Genomic DNA, 19,800 nt, shown 5'->3' with positions numbered 1-19,800 from the left:
ACACACTGAAACACACACCAGCACACCCCCACCCCCTCACACACCTGTTACACACACTAACTCATGCACACCGCACACACTAACACACACACACACACCCACACTGATGCACATACTCTAACACACACTAAAACACTCATTTACACGCACTTAAGTTTGTGGTGTTTCTTATTATAGTATTTTTAGTATTTTAATATATAATTATAGTATTACGGTATTATATTACTTATCATGGTTTTCTTTTTAGTATTTTAGTATATATGATATTACTTATTATGAAATTCTTAGATATATTATATTATATATGTGGTATGTTAATATGGTAGTTTTTATTAGGGTATTTTTTTATATATGATATTATAGGATTTTATTATTATTGATATTTTAGCATATATGATATTACTTATTACGGTATAAATACTTATTATTAGTATTATCATTATTATTATTTTGGTTTATATCTTATGTTGTGTCATTCTTAGTATCATATATTTAAATTTACTGTGGGATAATTTCATAATTAATTAGGTATCGTTCGTAAGAACGGGCGCGTAGGGGATGCTCGTACCTTCCCCTTGCATAACTAAACTCTCGATCTCAGTTTTAGTAACGCAAACCGATTCTACCCTTAATTGAGTAATAATCAAGTGTTTTAACCATACTAAAAGGTTAGTGGTGACTCCATTCATATTTGTTCCTAAAAATATAAAATAATTTTTATTTTGCCACCCCAGGCTACCCACGCTCCGGGACGTCACAACAATACGCGTGGAATTTCGTCCAATTAAATTGATCCAATGGTTGAGATTAAACCTAGGGTCGAAAACTCATATAAAATTAACCTAAGAATCCTAGTGCCTCACTTTTTGAACATATCTTGAGAGCGTTAAACGAAAATTCTCTACGGGCCTGCATTCCAACTTCTATAGATCAAGTTTTGGGCATTCTCATTCAAAAGTCAAGAGCTTTCACTCATACCTTACTACGACGTTTCATACATCTTGAGGTTTGAGGTTTGGTAAAAGTATTTTACACATTTAATCTTATTTTTGCTATTCCCATTGCTCATTAAATTTATATATTTATATATATATATATATATATATATATATTACTTGGGAACAAAAATAACAATTTGGATAGTTTATTCATTGATTGAATATACATACTTGAGAAAATTTTGTTTGAACTAAACTATTTGAGATATTCTTGAATATATTTTTTGTTCTAAGATTGACTACTACAAAAACTATTTGATTGCAAAATTTGAGAGTGTTAAATACATGCTTGTGAGAAATATTTACAATATTTCAAGTCATATTTTTATTCAACGAGTTAATCTTGCAAATTACTTGATAGCTAGAACCTAGATCTGAGTGTTACTAAAGATTATTTTTACAAGGATCATATCTTGATTTTCCTGCATCAAGTGGATTGGCTTGAAACCCTAAAATCTCCAAAGCGTTTATTTATAAGAAATTAATTTTTTGGATATATTATCTTGAAGGTAATTTTTCGGATCATATCATACATATAACGATTTTATCGTTACATACATACTGAGCTTCAAGTTGTATCATATGAGTATGTGTTAAGGATTTCTATTGTACTCATCAGCTTGTGTAGAAGTGTTATTGAGTTTTTGCAGAGTTGTTATATTGTAATCACAGTTTGGGCTATGAACCGGGTTTGAGGAGAAAGTTGTATCTCTTGTAAGCAGCGGATTAGGAGGAAGTTGTACCTCTTGTATGCAGCAGATTGTAAGGGAAGATCCGTCCCAATTAAAGGAGCAGGGTTTTCAGTGGAATCCTTGAGTAGGTTGCTCAAGGCGAGGACGTAGGTTGGTTTGGCTGAACCTCGTAAAAACTGTATTTGCTTTCTCTCTTCCCTTACTCCTTTTAATTTCTGCGATGCATTTCATTACCTATCTTACATGTGTGTATGTTGAATACCCTTACAAGCACTTGGTAAATAATTGGGTATATTTGAATAAAAAATTATTGGATTTAATCAATTTCAAGCCCTGGTGATTGTCCATGTTATATCTTAAAATAAGGACTGATTAATAAAGTAAAATTAAATATTTTCAAAATACCCAATTCACCCCCCATCTTGAGATTACACTCAAATTCACATTTGGTATCAAACTGAGGTCTACATAGACTTAATCATTATTTTTGTAAAACGATTGCATGGCACACATCGGTGTAACTCCATTTGGTGAGGGACACTCCTCCACTAGACTATCAATTTTCTGTGGTGTGAATTACACTTACTAGAAACATAAGATGAGTATATACCTATTAAATGTAGATTGGAAAGTATGGAAAATAGTTTCAAAGGGAAACTATGTTCCCATGAAAGTAGTTGATAAGGTAAATGTTCCTAAGACTAAAGATGAATATAAAGAGGAAGACTGGAAATCTATGCAAATAAATGCTACTACAATGAACTTACTATTCTGTGCACTAGATGTAGATGAGTTTAACAGGCTGATGGCATGTAACACTACTAAAGAGATCAGGGAAAAGTTAGAAGTCACATATGAAAGTACTAAGGAAGTGAAAGATAGTAGGATAGACATGCTTACTAGTGAATATGAGGCATTTAAAATGACTACTGATGAATCTATTCAATCCATGTACACTAGATTCACACACATCACGAATTCTTTAAATGCTCTGGGTAAATCTTACCCTATTTATGAGTTGATTAGGAAGATACTTAAGGGACTACCACCAGTTTGGGAACCAAGGCCACTGCAATAGCATAAGGAAGGAATCTGAAGGAGATATCAATTGATGAATTGATCGGTTCACTTATTACTTATGAACTAGCAATAAATGAAAGGAAGAATGAGAAAAACAAAACTAAGAAAGCTATAGCGCTTAAGGCATCATCCAACAGCTCCAGTGAGGGAAGTGATTTAGATCCGGATGATAACATTATGCTTATCACTAAGAAATTCGGAGAGTTCATGAGAACGAACAAAAAATATATCAGGAAATTCAAGGGCTCAAAAATAGAAAAGGGAGAGTCAAGCAGAAGGAAGCAAAAGGATGATCTTACCATATGCTATAACTGTAAAGAAGTTGGACATATCAAGTCAGATTGTCCACAGTTCAAGAAAGTGTCTAAGAAAAAGAAAAGGAAGGCACTAAAGGTTGGCTGGGATACTTACAATACTAGTAGTTCAAAATCTGAATCCAGTGACAACGAGATTACAAATCTATGTCTGCTGGCTCACGAAGACCACAAGGTATAATCTTTTTGTTCTTCTTTTTCTTATTATTCCAGTGATTCAGAAAATGAAAATAGCATGCTTTCTTATGATGAATTGCGTTAGGAATATCTTTATACCCTTAAAATGCTTGAGAAAACAAATAAGAAAAATTCTGGGTTGAAATTAAAATTGAAAGAATTCTCGAAGTTAGTAGAAAGTCAAAATGAATCTCATGTATCCCTCATGAAAGACGAGGATTTGAAAATTGAAGAGTTAGAAAGGGATTCAAAAGATAAATCTAAGATTATCTGTAAATTTACAGAAGGACAAACTAATTTTGAAAAACTCCTTAGAATTCAGAGAAACTCCCTAGAAAAGGAAGGTCTTGGTTATAATGGAAATGACAACTTAAAATAGAGACATCTTTACATAGGATATTTTCTAAAAGAGTCAAAATCTTATGTTCTAACTAAAGACTATTATAAAAATATTACATGTTTTAAATGTAAGAAGTTGAGTCACATAAAATTTGACTGTCCTTTTAAAAATAAAGATGTCAAAAATAGAAAAGTCTTGAAAGTCAAAGGAGAATCTAGTACTAACCCCAATGGACCCAAGAAAATCTGGGTACCAAAAGTAGTTATCTGATTATGTCTTGCAGATGTACTTAAGATTGTCCTCCTCGAAGGAGAAGTGGTATATGGATAGCGGATTCTCGCGATATATGACAGGAGATAAAGTTAAATATGCATCTATCATATCCAAAGATGAAGGATTCGTTACATTTGGTGATAACTCAAAAGGTAAAATCATTGGAGTTGGTAAGGTTGGTAAGGAACCCTCCCTTATCATTGATAACATGTTATTAGTTAACGGATTAAAGCATAATCTATTGAGTATAAGTCAACTGTGTGATAAAGGTTATAAAGTATCATTTGAACATAACAAATGCACTGTAGAAAACAAATCTGAAAACAAAATATTATTTACTTCTGATCGCCATGAAAATGTCTACACCACTAGCCTTGACAATCTTGCTTCTCAACATGTTACTTGTTTTTCTGCTATGAATGATATTAGTTGGATGTGACATAAGAGACTAGGACACGCAAACATGGACTTAATATCTAAACTGGTTAAGGGAGATTTAGTTAAGGGATTGCCTAAGGAAAAATTCGTAAAAGATAAAATCTGTGATGCATGTCAACTAGGAAAACAATCAAGATCTAGCTTTAAGAAGAAGAAAGTTATCTCTACTACTAGGTCACTTCAAATGCTACACTTAGACTTATTTGGTTCTAACCCAAATCAGAGTTTAGGAGGAAAATCATACGCATTCATCATAGTTGATGATTATTCAAGATATACATGGGTACTATTTTAAGGTCACAAAGATAAAGCATGCGAACAATTCATAAATCTTTGCAAAAAAATTCAAAATGAAAATGGATATACTATCAGGAAAATACGAAGTGATAGGGGTAGAGAATTTAAAAATCAAGGCATAGAAGACTACTGCAATTCATTAGGAATAGCTCATAACCTTTCTGCTCATAGAACACCACAATAGAATGGTGTAGTTGAAAGAAAGAATAGGTCTATACAAGAAATTGCCAGAACTATGCTTAACGAATATAAACTACCCAAGTACTTATGGGCTGAGGCAGTAAATACTGTCTGCTATGTTCTAAATAGAGTTTTGATTAGACCATCTCTAAATAAGACTCCTTACAAATTGTGGAATGACCATACACCAAACATATCGCATTTTCAAGTCTTTGGCTGTAAATGTTTTGTACTTAGAGACAATGAACACTTAGGAAAGTTTGATGTGAAATCAGATGAAGCTATCTTTCTAGGGTATGCCTTAGATAGTAAAGCCTACATGGTATATAATAAATGAACATTAGCTGTTGTAGAATCTATCCATGTAGTATGTGATGAGTCAAATCCCTTCTCCAAAAAGACTAATGAGGATGAAATTGAAATAAATAAGGAATTTGAAAAACTATCTATTGAAAATGAGTTAGATAAGAGAAGTGAAATTAAGAAACCATCTGCTAAAAATAATCAAATTAAAAATGAGGTAAATGAACTACCTAGGGAATGGAAGTACATAAAGAATCATCCCATTGATCAAGTAATAGGTGAACCATCATGTGGAGTAGCTACACGATCCTCACTTAGAAATATGGTTAGTCAATGTGCATTCCTATCTCAAGAAGAACCTAAGAACGTGAGTGAAGCAATCAAGGATGAATCTTGGGTGGTGTCCATGCAAGAAGAGTTAAACTAGTTTGAGAGAAATAAAGTATGGACATTAGTTCCTAGACCTAAAGATAAGACAGTTATTAGAACAAAATGGATACATAAGAACAAGAAAGATAAACATGGGATAGTTGTTAGAAATAAGGCAATACTAGTAGCTCAGGAATATAACTAGGAAGAAGGAATAGACTTTGAGGAAACCTTTGCACCTGTAGCTAGAATAGAAGTCATTCGAATATTGTTAGCTTATGTTACTTTTAAGGATTTCAAACTATATCGAATGGATGTAAAAAGAACATTTTTAAATGGCTACGTAAGTGAAGGGTATATGTAGAACAACCCTTAGGTTTTGAAAACCATAAATATCTAAAACATGTTTACAGACTAACTAATGTCTTGTATGGTTTAAAGGAAGCTCCTAGAGCTTGGTATGAAAGGCTAAGCGATTTTCTACTAGATAATGGATTTATCAGGGGAAAGATAGACACAACACTATTAATAAAGTCTAAGAATGATAACATGCTCCTAGTTCAAGTATACCTAGATGATATCATATTTGGAGCAACAAAAGAAGAGTTGTGCAATAAATTTGCAAGTATTATGCAAAATGAATTTGAGATGAGCATGATGGGTGAACTAAATTTCTTCTTAGGACTTCAGATCAAACAAGTAAAACATGGAATTTTCATAAATCAATCGAAGTACATTAGAGATCTGCTCAAAAGGTTTAATATGGAAAATGGAAAACTACTAGGGATACCTACGAACTCTTCTTTGAAATTAGACAAAGACGAACAAGGAATACCAGTAGATGTAAAGCTCTACTGCGGGATGATTGGTAGTTTACTATATTTGACTGCCAGCAGACCTGACATAATGTTCAGTGTATGTTTGTGCGCAAGATTTCAAGCTATACCTAAAGAGTCACATTTATTAGCTGTCAAACGAATACTTAGATATCTGATAGGAACCATTGAACTAGGATTATGGTATCCTAAGTATACATCCTTTGAGATTATTAGCTATTTAGATGCTGATTTTGCTGATAGTAAAGTGGATAGAAAGAGCACGAGTGGCACATGTCATTTCCTAGAACATTCCTTAGTATTTTGGTTTTCAAAGAAGCAAAATTCAGTTGCTCTTTCCATAGCCGAGGCAGAATATATAGCAGTAGGAAGTTGTTGTGCTCAAACGCTGTACATGAAACAACGACTTATGGATTTTGGATTAGACTATGAAATGGTTTCAATAAGATGCAACAATACGAGTGCAATCAACATCTCAAAGAATCCTATATTACATTCGCAAACTAAACACATAAAAATTAGACATCATTTTCTTCGTGATCATGTGCGAAAAGGAGATGTGACACTCGAGTTTATATGCACAGATGAACAATAGGCAGACATATTCATGAAACCACTTCCGAAGGATAGGTTTATCCAGATTAAACGTGAGTTAGGTCTTATGCATAGTCGAGAAGTTGTCTAAAATTATATTAGACTACATAATTAAGGGGGAACAAAATTAATAATTGGTTAAATTTATCATATTTGGTATCACAATTTTTTTTTTCAAAATCTTCTGATATCTGGTATTGAACTCAAGACATGGTTATCGCTTGGTTAAATTTTTCGATTTTGATGTATGATTTTCTTATACAGGCCTATGTAAATTGAAATATTGTGTATGTACACATTGAAATTTGATTTTAAAACATAGATATACATTAGAAAGGTAGAGAAGTAAGTTGAACAACATAGGGGGAGAAGTTGAGATTTGTTTTGCAGAAATGAGATTTTTAAGTAAGAACATTTGGATACATACTTTTTTGTTGATGTCAAAAGGGGGAGAAGTTTTTGTGCAAAAATAGTTTATAGTAAGTGTAAGTTTGCAAAAAGGGGGAGAAACATATAAGTTTTTTTAGCAAGGAGAGAAGAGCACATGAGTACATGAGTTATACGTGCAAAATTGTTGTCTGCTTTTACATTGTATATGAGCATATTTCATATTTTTGAATTTTATATTGTGCATTATTTAAGGGGGAGCCATGTTAGGCATAACCCATTTTCTATTATTCCTCATGCATTTGTCATCATAAAAAAGGAGGAGATAGTTGACTCTATGAGTCCAATCTTATTTTAAAAATGACAAATCACTTAGTATTTGATATGTGCATTAAAAGTGTGAACATGAACATTATTTAGCATGCACGAAAGTTTAGGAAGTTATGGAAGCCATGAGGATTAAAGAATATACAACCAGGCACAATCCATGGAACTAAAAGAGTATAAGAATGGAGATGTAAGCGTCAAGTTCAAGATAGTCATGGGAATGGGTATTTAGATTTTATTGTATTTATATAATTTGTATGATATAACTAAAAGCTCAAAATCATACCCTAGACTAACTTTAGGACACATGCATATCATGAAATATTTATTTACAATATCCTAAGTTAAAAATAATTTTAGAAGCAAATTTTTAGAGGCCTTGTTGACGAACCCTATGGCCTCATCTACAAGCTCATGAAGGCCACTCGACGACGAACACTTTATTCTTGTCAATGAGAAAATACCGAGAACACAAAAATTTCAGATAGGTCTCTTGTCAACAAACTCATGTTCATGTCAACAAACAAGTGTAGAACAATCGTCGACGAAGGTGTCTTCTCGTCGACAAATGTCGGGTGTAGAACTGCTATTCAGTGGGGATACGCGTGGAATTTCGTCCATTTAAATTGATCCAATGGCTGAAATTAAACCTAGGGTCAAGAAATCATATAAAATTAACCTAAGAACCCTAGTGCCTCACTTTCTGAACATATCTTTAGAGCGTTAAATGAAAATTCTCTACAGGCCTGCATTCCAACTTCTATACATAAAGTTTTGGGCATTCTCATTCAAAAGTCAAGAGCTTTCACTCATATTTTACTACAACGTTTCATACATCTTGAGGTTTGAGGTTTGGTAAAAGTATTTTACACATTTAAATCTTATTTTTGTTATTCCCATTGTTCATTAAATTTATATATATATATATATATATATATTACTTGGGAATAAAAATAACAATCTGAATAGTATATTCACTGATTGAATAACATACTTGAGAAAAATTTGTTTGAACTAAACTCTTTGAGATATTCTTGAATATATTTTTTGTTCTAAGATTGACTACTACAAAAACTATTTGATTGCAAAATTTGAGAGTGTTTAAATACGTGCTAGTGAGAAATTTTTACAATATTTCAAGTCATATTTTTATTCAACGAGTTAATCTTGCAAATTACTTGATAGCTATAACCTAGATCTGAGTGTTACTAAAGATTATTTTTACAAGGATCATATCTTGGCTTTTCCGCATCAAGTGGATTGGTTTGAAATCCTAAAATCTCGAAAGTGTTTATTTATAAGAAATTAATTTTTCAAAGATATTATCTTGAAGGTAATTTTGTGGAGTATATCATACATATAATGATTTTATCGTTATATACATACTGAGTTTTAAGTTTTATCATATGAATATATGTTAGGGATTTCTATTGTATTCATCAGTTTGTGTAGAAGTGTTATTGAGTTTTTGTAGAGTTGTTATATTGTAATCATGGTTTGGGCTGTGAACCGGGTTTGAGTAGAAAGTTGTATCTTTTGTAAGCAGCATATTATGAGGAAGTTGTACCTCTTGTAAGCAGCAGATTGTAAAGGAAGCTCCGTCCCAGTTAAAGGAACAGGGTTTTTAATGGAATCCTTGAGTGGGTTGCTCAAGGCGAGGACGTAGGGCGGGTTGGCTGAACCGCGTAAAAACTGTGTTTGTTTTCTCTCTTCCCTTACTCCTTTTAATTTTCACAACGCATTTCATTACCTATCTTGCATGTGTGTATGTTGAATAACCTTACAAGAACTTGGTAAGTAATTAGGTATATTTGAATATAAAATTATTGGATTGAATCAATTTCAAGCTCTGGTGATTGTCTTTGTTAAATCTTAAAATATGGACTGATTAATGAAGTAAAATTAAATATTTTCAAAATACCCAATTCACCCCCCCCCCCCCCTTCTTGGGATTATGCCTGAATTCACAATCAAAGTTCCCCCAGACGCAACATCAACTAAAGCCGAAGTTTGCCTATTTAACCCATTATAGAACATCTGAATTTGCAACCAATCCGAAAATCCATGTTGTGGGCAGCATCAGATCAAATCTTTATACCTTTCCTAAGCTTCATAGAGTGATTCAAAATCATTTTGCTTGAATTGACCAATCTCACTCCTGAGTTGGGCTATTTTTGTAGGTGGAAAGAACTTAGCCAGAAACTTTTCTGTCATGTCCTACAACTAGTGATACTTCCCGATTGTAGAGATTGTAGCCAACCTCTTACATTGTCCTTGAAAGAAAAAGGAAACAATTTCAGTCTAATGGTGTCTTCAGCAACCCCATTGATCTTTATAGTGTCGCAAATCTCCACAAATATCGCCAAATGAATATTAGGATCATCAAGTGGCGATCCGCTAAATTGGGTTTGTTGCACTATGCTGAACAAGGCGGGTTTGAGCTCAAAGTTGTTCGCGTTAATGGTCTGGTGTCTAATACCCGAGTAGTTGTCATTCACAACCGGTCATACATAATCCTTCAAGGTGTGTGGCTGCGCTGCGCATTTTGTTGTCTATTCTACATGGCTAGTACCTTCTTCTTTCTTAGTGCTCTGAGAGTTCTTTCAATCTCCGGATCAAAAGGAGTAATGTCAAGGGTTCTAGCACGGCGCATCCAACCTCAAAAGCACACCTGGAATAAAAATAAAATTAAAATTAAAATTAAAATTAAAATTAAATAAATTAAAATAAAAAAATAAAATTCTAAATTAAAACCAAGATTACTTTGTGTTGATATTGGAAAAAATAAGAAGAAATGAATCCCTGACAACGGCACCAAAAACGTGATCAATGCAAAACTGCAAGTGTACAATATCGTAGTTTTATAGTTTAGTGATGAGACGAGCATCATCCTCAGGGAATTGTGACTTACTTTTGCTAAGTACCAAAATTATACTAATCTTGACTTTTTTTAGAAAAGAAATTAAGATTTTTGTAAGTGCAAATTGAAATAAAATCACTTTAAAGAAACTATTCAAAGGAAAATAAAATTGTTTGCCAAGTATCAAATTAATGAGAAAGAAAACTTCTAGAAAATCGATTTCACCTAATTTCTCACTATGTGTTACTAACCTAACTAATAAGATTTCATTTTCTCTGTTTACTAGAAAATCTTCAATTCTTCCCAAAAGCCTATTTCGATAGTCAATTGGAAACTATTCTTATTCATTATTTAACATAAGAGTATGCAAATTAATAAAACAAGAATGTCATAAGACCCACGATTTTAATACTACATAGGTCCATATAAGTCTTTCGATATCTATATTTACCTATGCTGAAATATCCAATATCTATCCTATAATTTTCTATTTCGGTAGCAAATCATAAGATCAAAATCATCTAATTAATGGACCGTTAATTAAAAGCAATAAGCCTAAAATAAATCAAACAAACATAGAAAAAAATTACTTCAGATTAGCATAAAAAAGCAAACATAGTTTAAAACTAGATTACATCATTTTCCTTAAATAAAGATAATTAGTTCAAAATAAAAATTAAATTCCACATAAACGAATTCACCATCTTTTCTTTTCTCCAAAGAATAGAAGAAAAATCACACACAACCCAGCTGTCGTATGCAGCGCCTTCCTCCCTGCGGCACTTGTCTCTAGAAAAAAAGACCCTCCTTGGACCCTCGAAGTTCGCTGGAGAAGATGACCACAGTTACTGCCGTACTGGTTTCTCCTAGTCGAAGCCTGCTGCGCCTTGCTGCAAAAAACCCACCAAGAACTGCTGTGTGTGTCCCTCTTTAGCGCTGGCCGGCAAAAGGCTCCCTATGCGGCCTCCACTTTTTTTTTTTTCAAAGAAAACCCTACTAGACCCTTTTTCAAAAGAAACAAAAACAAAACCCTTTTCCCCAAAAATGTCTCCAACCATTTTAATTGAACCCTGGCCGCCTCCTTTACCCAGCACCTCTTCTTCCTTTGCATGGCCGGGTCACATCAAGGCTCGGCCTCCTTTTTTATTTTTTTAGTTTTTCCTCCAGCACCTACAATTGTTGACTATTCAAAATTTTGTTTCAATGCCCACACACATGGGTCTCTTCACGTGCACCCACAACCCCTTCTTATTTCTCTTTCAAAGCCAGCACCTAAGCCCAGCTCACGTGAATCTCTTCTTGCATGGATATGTTCGGATGCCTCCAATACCAAGCCCATCTCACGCATAGGCCTGCTCCAAGGTGAGTCCAGCTCCCCATTTTAATTTAAAAGCCCAGCATGCCTCATTCTTGCATGGAGCCCGACTCACTTGAATGACCAAATTCATCTTTAACATTCTTCAAATCTATAATAAAAATAAATGACCGCAGTGAGACCTAAAATCAGTAAAAAAAATAAATAAAATTATGTCAAAATTTAAATTTAAGAAGTGATAAATTATTCTAATTTATGTCACTCATCAAACTTCAAATTATATCAAATGGACGTGAAAAGCGCATTTCTAAATGGTTATATTAATAAGGAAGTCTATGTAGAACAACCCCCAGGATTTGAAAATCACAAATTTCCAAATCACGTCTATAAATTGAATAAAGCTTTGTATGGGTTGAAACAAGATCCTAGAGCTTGGTATGAATGACTTAGTGGTTTTCTCCTAGATAATAGATTTACTAGAGGGAAGATTGACACAACACTCTTCATAAAGACTAAAAATGGTAATTTGCTCCTAGTACAAATATACGTAGATGATATCGTTTTTGGAGTAACAAACGAAGAGTTGTGTAATGAGTTTGCCATCTATATGTAAATTGAATTTGAAATAAGCATAATGGATGAACTTAACTTCTTTCTAGGACTTCAGATCAAACAGGAAAAACATGAGATTTTTATAACCAATCAAAATATATTAGAGACTTGCTCAAAAGGTTTAACATGGAAGATGGTAAAATTTTAGGAACACCTGTGAGCTCTTCCATAAAATTAGATAAAGATGAGCAAGGTATACTGGTGGATGTTTAGCGTATGCTTATGCACAAGATTTTAGACTGCACCTAAAGAGTCACATCTATGAGCAGTTAAAAGATCACTTAGATACCTTATTGGAACTATTGAACTTGGATTATGGTATCCTAAGTACACTTCTTTTGAGATTGTTAGTTATTTTGATGCTGGCTTTATTGGTAGCAAAGTGGATAGAAAAAGCAAAAGCGGCACTTGTCACTTTTTAGGACAATCCTTAGTTTCTTGGTTTTCCAAGAAAAAGAATTCAGTTGCATTATCCACAATCGAAGCTAAATACATAGTGGTTGGAAGTTGTTGTGCTCAAACGCTATACATGAAGCAACAACTAATGGACTATGGATTGCACTATAAATTTGTTCCTATAAAGTGTGACAATACGAGTGTAATAAACATCTCAAAGAACCCCATATCACATTCTTGAACTAAGCACATACAAATTAGACATCACTTTCAACATGACCATGTGCAAAAGGGGGATGTTGCACTTGAGTTTTTGTGCACGAATGAACAATGGGCAGGTATATTCATGAAACCACTTTCGAAGGATAGGTTTATCCAAATTAGACGTGAATTAAGCCTCATGCACAATAGAGAAGTTGCCTAGAGATATATTAGAATACATAACTGAGGGGGAGCAACTTAAATAAAAATTTGGTAAAGACTACTGCATGTTAAATATTTTATGGATATATGATACATGTTGATACGCACATGATCTTTGAACTTAAATGAACTGAATTGCTTACCTATATCAATATCGATTGAAATGATGTCGTATGTTAAACATGAAATTTGACTTCAAAAAACAATTATATCTTTAGAAAAGGGGAGAGATAAATTTTCTTTTAACAAAGGGGAGAAATATTTAACTTTGTATATTTTTGTATACCTTTTTGATTGATGTCAAAAAGGGGAGAGGATATTTATTAGAGTAAAAAAAACAATTGTAATATTTTCTGGATTACATTGCCATATTATAAGACTTAACCTATTTTTGCTCGTGTATTTGTCAACATCAAAAAAGGGGGAGATTGTTGACTCTATAAGTATAATCCCATTTTGATAATGACAAATCACATAGTATCTTACCTGTATATTGAGATCGTGAACATGATCATTACTTAGCATGCACAGAAGGTAAGGATGTCATGAAATTCGTGAGGAACTTAAAGCGTATACAACCTGGCACAATCCATGAAATTAGAAGAGCAAAAGAATGAAGAAGCTCAAAGTTTTCAATTGTAATGGGTATTTAGTATTACTTGTATTTACATATCTCATATGATGTAGTTGGAAGCTCAAAAAGACCCTAGACTAACCTTAGGACTCTTGCATTTCATGAAAAATCAATTTACATTAGTTCTAAGTTGGATGAACATTTTAGAGGCAAATAATTCTGAAAAATAGAGGCCTCGTTGACAAACCTCCTAGCCTCATCGACGAATTCATAAAGGCCACTTGGTAACGAATGCTTTGCTCTTGTCAACGAGAAAATACCGACAGCTCAAAAATCTCAGAAATTCCATCCGTCGACGAACCAATGTTCTCGTTAACGAACAAGTGTTGAGCACTCTTTGACGAAAGTGTGCACTCGTCAATGAGTCTATCGGGCAGAGTGACACTTCAGTGCTCAACGAGCAAAATTTTCTTAACTAAAATATATCTTGATATATCCAAGGGTCAAGATGCACCCATCTGCCGACCATGCTTATAAATATTAAACCTAAAAACCCTAAAATGAGTTTTAGCACAACTCATGAACACTTTTCCCTACACTCTATCAGAATAAAACTTCTTTGGGGCATTTTTTACGTTGATTTTAAAGACCAAAGGGCATTCATTCATATTGTTACAATCAAGATCATGTTCTTGGAGGTTTGGTAAATAAAGTATTGTGTTTTGATATTCAATCTTATTCTCAAAGTTTTATTCTCTCACAAACTGATTTTGAAATATTATTTGAGAGTCAGATCTTGAGTTCTTATATATATATATTGAGAAAAGGATTTGCTAAAGTTTTGAATCTTTGAAAACTATCACATTTATTCTTTATTCAAAGATTTCATCTCAGCTTTGTTAATCGTTAAATATATTTGATCTTTAGAGAAAACTAATTGTTTAAATATTTTTATAAAGGTCATATATTTGATTTAGATCTTCGGAGAAAACTTATTGTCAAAATATTTTTATAAAGATCATAAATTTGACTTGGATCTTTGAAGCATATTTATCATACATACTCTTTATACAAAGATCATATAGTTGTTATAGAAAAAGACTTTATTGATCATATTACATTCACTCCATTAAGCTTCAAGTTATATCATTTGAGTATGTACTAGGATTTGATTGCACTCATTAGCTTGTTGAGGAGCATTCGAGTTTGTAGAAAATTGTAATCATATTATTGTATTGGCCGTTCGAGTTGTGAACTGGGCTGAGGAAGAAGCTACGCCTCTTGTAAGTAGCGGACTGTAAAGGGAAGATTCGTCCCAGTTAAAGGAGTGTATTAGTGGAATCCTTAAGTTGGTTGTTCAAGGGGAGGACGTAGGCCGGGTTAGGCCGAACCTCATAAAAATATGTGTTTGCATCTCTCTTTCCCTTAACTCTTTTTATTTCCGCTTGCTTTTAATTAATTGTTTATTATGTATACTTTATATAATTGCTACACTTAAAATTGATTGGGTAATACTGAATTACTTAAGATAATATTAACTTGAATTTAGTAAATTGATCAATACTGAAATTTAAATTTCTCCAGGCTAGCATTTGTAGTTGCAATTTTAAAATTAGGGCTTAAAGGCCTAGAATTTTAAAAATACCCAATTCACCCCCCCCCCCCTCTTGGGATTACACGTAAATTAACACAGGATATAAGTATATAGGATATCACCAAATTTTTAGAACAAAACTTAATGAGTTTTCAAAGAATAAAACAAAGAGTTTTACATAAATATCCTATACTTACTACGTTTTCGTAAGGGACAAGTTTTAAATCATCCTAATATTGTAAATCTTTTATATACTTGGTCGTGGTTGGGCTAAAACCAAAACCATGCACCTAAGTAAACAAGAATATCAAGTTTGTAAAGAAACAGGGCAAACCATCGATGGTTTGGCCCGGGTGCATCGACGGTTTCAAGCAATAAGCTAAATTGAATTTATGCATGAGGAAACAGTCGACGGTTTGGGGTAAACCATTGATGATTTGCATCGAGGTTCTACACCCAATAGCCATAAAAAGGCTAGTTGCTCGTTTTGCCTATAAATACAAGTCCAAAAGCTTGTTTAAGAATTAATCAACATGGTCATATATCATTGGTAAGCACACTTCAATTAGTTAATCATATTTGTGCTCAATTTTTCTCTTGCTCCTTAATCTTGGTGATACTGTTGGAATTGGTGTGGTCCCAAGAGAGGCAGGGGGTGAATTAGATATTTAAAAACTTTTTCGCTAATTTAAACAATTACATCGATTCACCACATCTTATATCCCATTTTAATTATGGTCTTGTATGTAAAAACTGAAGAAGCAATATGTGCAGACATACACGTGTATCTCATTTAAAATAATGTGTGCATGCAATTTGTTATAACCATAAATAAACAAGCATACACATGTTGAATTTAAAGTGCATAAATTAAATGAGATAAGGAGAGAGCGACACATGATATTTGTTATCAAGGGCCAACGAAACCAGTCTATGTCCCCGCCTTGGGCATACCCCCCAAGGATTCCACTATCACTGCTTACTTAAACAGGCGGAGCAAAAGCCGCTACAATCTTTTCTTATAAGGTAAGGTAAACCCCAGCTCAATTACAAGGTTGAGCCCAACTTGTCTCACTTATGGGGCTGAGACTCCCTAGTTCAAATTTTGGACTGAACCCAACCGGTCTCACTTACGGAACTGAGACTCCCCAGTTCAATTAATGCGATGAACCCAACCGATACATTAAATACCATTTTTATACATGATAAAATACTTCTAAATACAAACAGATATGTACAACGTTTAAGCTCTAAATACATGCACTCTAATATGATATAAAATATGCTCAGTAGAGTTTATTTTGCACAAATAAAATATATGAAAAATGAGTATTATTGTTCTCCTATAAATATTTTTGTAAATAAAAAATATTTTAAAAATCTAAGAATTTAGGCTCAAGAAAATATTTGTGCTGTAAATAATTTTTCTCCTAAAAAATATTTATCAAAGAAATAACCGCGAGAAACCCAACCAATACCCTCAAAATGATTTTTTTCAGAAAATAAATAACAAGTGAGAGTATGTGCATGTGAATACAAATGAAATGCCCAAAATAAATACACTCTCTTCCAAAGTGATTTTGAAATAAGTGAATGGAAAGAGAGTTGAAGAGTTTTTGTTTAAAAACATTTGCCCCAAAGGAATGATTTTTTCAATAAAAATGATTTGGGGGAACTTTGATTAACAAAGGATTAGAGAGAAATTTAGAATTAATCAAAATTACCAATTTGGAGTTATGAGGGGGTATTTATAGATTTTACGAAAATTATGACCATTAGGGACACGCTCAGAATTTTGAAAAATTTTAATTAAAAGATAATAACATTTTAGCGCTTTTAAAAAGTTCCAGCCCGAGAGTTTCGGTTAACCGTATTAAAGGTTTGGACGACCATATCACTGAGTTTGGTCGACCGTGGATAATTTGAACTACAAGTTTGGTCGACCATATCAAGGCGATTTTGAACCCCCTTTTAGGTTTAGTCGACCAAGGCAAGGTTCGATTGACCATTCCTCTGGTTTCAATCGACTGTGGCAAAAATGAACTACAAGGTTCGGTCAACCAAGTAGTTGGGTGTCAAACATGTATTGGTTCAATCAATCGAGGAAGATAAGTTCAAAACAGAATGGTCGACCGAGCAAAGTCAAAATGTTGACTTCCAAACGGTTCGATCGACCGTGGCATTTACATTGCCAAGGGTTTAGTCGACCAAGACAGTCAAACTTTGACTCAGGGCCAGTTTGGTTGACCAAGCTGATTTGTACTAAAGGGTTCGGTCGATCGAGACTTTTGAATTAAGCCTAAAAACTCGACGTCAGTTGACTGAAGTTACATAAATTTGTTCTAGAACCTTTTGTTTGAATTTAGTTTTTTTTAAAAGGGTTTTTGGTTAAAATCTAGGTGCCCTAAGGTCAGTCTATGATTATCTGAGCATTCAAGCCATATCATGCAGATGCATGCATTATTACAGACCAAATAATAAAAAAAAAATGCAATACAATTACAAAACAAATGTCTTCTTCTATGCTCTTCTGTCTTTCATGAAAACCGCCAGTTGATGTGAGCTTTCTGGCTTCCATCTTCCTCTTTTGTGTGTGTGTGCATTTGTAATTGTAAACCTGCTCAAAACACTAAGTACACACATAAGATACATGTGCTTTGTTAGCATCAAAACAGGGATCAAACTGAAAAAATCAATAGATACACTACTTTGAGAGAGTTGTGTGAGGATTTTATTGCATCAAATATCAGTTCATTCAAGGAGCATTTGTATTTGTAATCATTTTATTTCATTTGGTGTAAAAGGGTTCTTGGTGAACATAGGGTTCTTGGTAAACCAAAATTGCAAAGGTTCTTGGTGAACCTTGCTGATAGGCCCTTGGTGAGCGAAAAGGATTTGTTCCCGTTGTGTAAAGGCTTCTATGCCGGTGAAGGAGGTCTGTTAGTGGATTATGGAAACCTTGGGTGTGAATCAAGGCGTGGACGTAGGCAAGGGTGTAGAGACTAAAAATAGAAATGATAGAAAAATAGAAGAAAAGAGGAAAATGGTTTGGTGAGAAGAAAATCGGCGACGGTTTTCTGGAATTCTAATAAAACCATTGATGGTTTTTTATTTACCGTGGGCCGGTTACAAGTGAAACGGTAAAAAGGGACGGGTTAAAACCCAAACCATCGACGATTTTTTGAGGAGTGCAGAAAATCGTTGATAGTTTTCTAGGCAGAGCTGATTTTAAAGAAGAACCGCGGGCCATTTTATTTAATCAAGCCAAAACTCTCTCTCTCTCTCTATAAAACCCTACGGCCCCAACTCATTCTCTCTTCGATTTCAGCTTAGTTATAGCTTGTTTTGACGATCTGAAGCTACCACGAGGTTCGTTGGATGATTCTCTACAAATTAACCAGAGCATATCGTTGAATTGGAGTTCCGGGGCACCACTCCAAAACAAGGGTAAGTATGATATTTTAGGATTTAATTGTTAATTTGGAGTATATGAGGCCTAAGAAATGCTAAATGAGAAATATTTTGGGGGTTAAGTTGATTAATTTGGGGAAAATGTAATTTTAGGATTTTGCACTTCGAACGCCATGGGGTGTGGAATTGGGTTTCCAACAGGCTTCTTAGTAAGCCAGGTAAGGGAATGAATTAAGTCATGTATTTTTAGAAAATTTATTATTGAATATAAAGTATTTGATTCAGAAATTTATATATGATTTAGTTTAGTTTTTGGGGATACTGATGTTGAATTGAGAAAAACCCTAGAAACAGATCTAATAATATTTTTTAGTAAAATACGCTTTTCCCAGACAAATTGTATGTTATATAGTAGCACTCACTCGTGTGGCATAAGTATATATTTTACAGCAATAATAGCATGTCGGAATATTTTATGATTCCACAGAACAAGCATGATTTGACAATAGTTTATTTTTAGAGAAACTGTAATAATATAGAAATTATATTTTCAGTATATTATGATTATTCAACAAGCGCAGATGCCGTGATTATTTAGTCGGCCCAGATGCCATGATATTTCAATTGGCCTAGATGACGTGATATTTCAGCCGGTCCAGATGCCATGATATTTCAGCCGGCCCAGATGTCATGAACATATATATATATATATATATATATATATATATATATAACAGTTTATTCAGAAATATTATCATATCAGATTATACACAGAATCATGAAATAGTTAAAATGTAGTTATTTATGAAATTTACTATATGATAGCAGAACCCTGATGGCTTAGTTAAGTTTCAGAGCACGGTACCATAGCTATTCAGATCAAGTAGTGCTACCACACGTCTCAGATATAGTGTGGGAGATAGATAGTCGATTGAGCGTAGAGAAGAGTAGTGTGCCCCCCTGGCCTACAGGCCGCACAACCCAGTCATGTGGGGTAATACATGACATCA

The 19,800-nt window shown here is 33.6% G+C and overlaps 1 non-coding gene across 1 annotated transcript; it reads left to right on the top strand.

Annotated features, from left to right (window-relative positions):
* The first annotated feature begins 9,664 nt into the window (after positions 1-9,664).
* Positions 9,665-9,771, top strand: LOC131147301 (small nucleolar RNA R71). The gene has a single exon (XR_009134691.1). It is a non-coding gene; the product is annotated as a small nucleolar RNA R71 (small nucleolar RNA).
* The last annotated feature ends 10,029 nt before the right edge of the window (positions 9,772-19,800 follow it).

This window comes from Malania oleifera, chromosome 1 (assembly GCF_029873635.1).
Source record: "Malania oleifera isolate guangnan ecotype guangnan chromosome 1, ASM2987363v1, whole genome shotgun sequence".
Taxonomy (NCBI): Eukaryota; Viridiplantae; Streptophyta; class Magnoliopsida; order Santalales; family Ximeniaceae; genus Malania; species Malania oleifera.
Note: the sequence above shows the minus strand (reverse complement) of the source record. Positions and strands in the feature narration are given on the sequence as shown.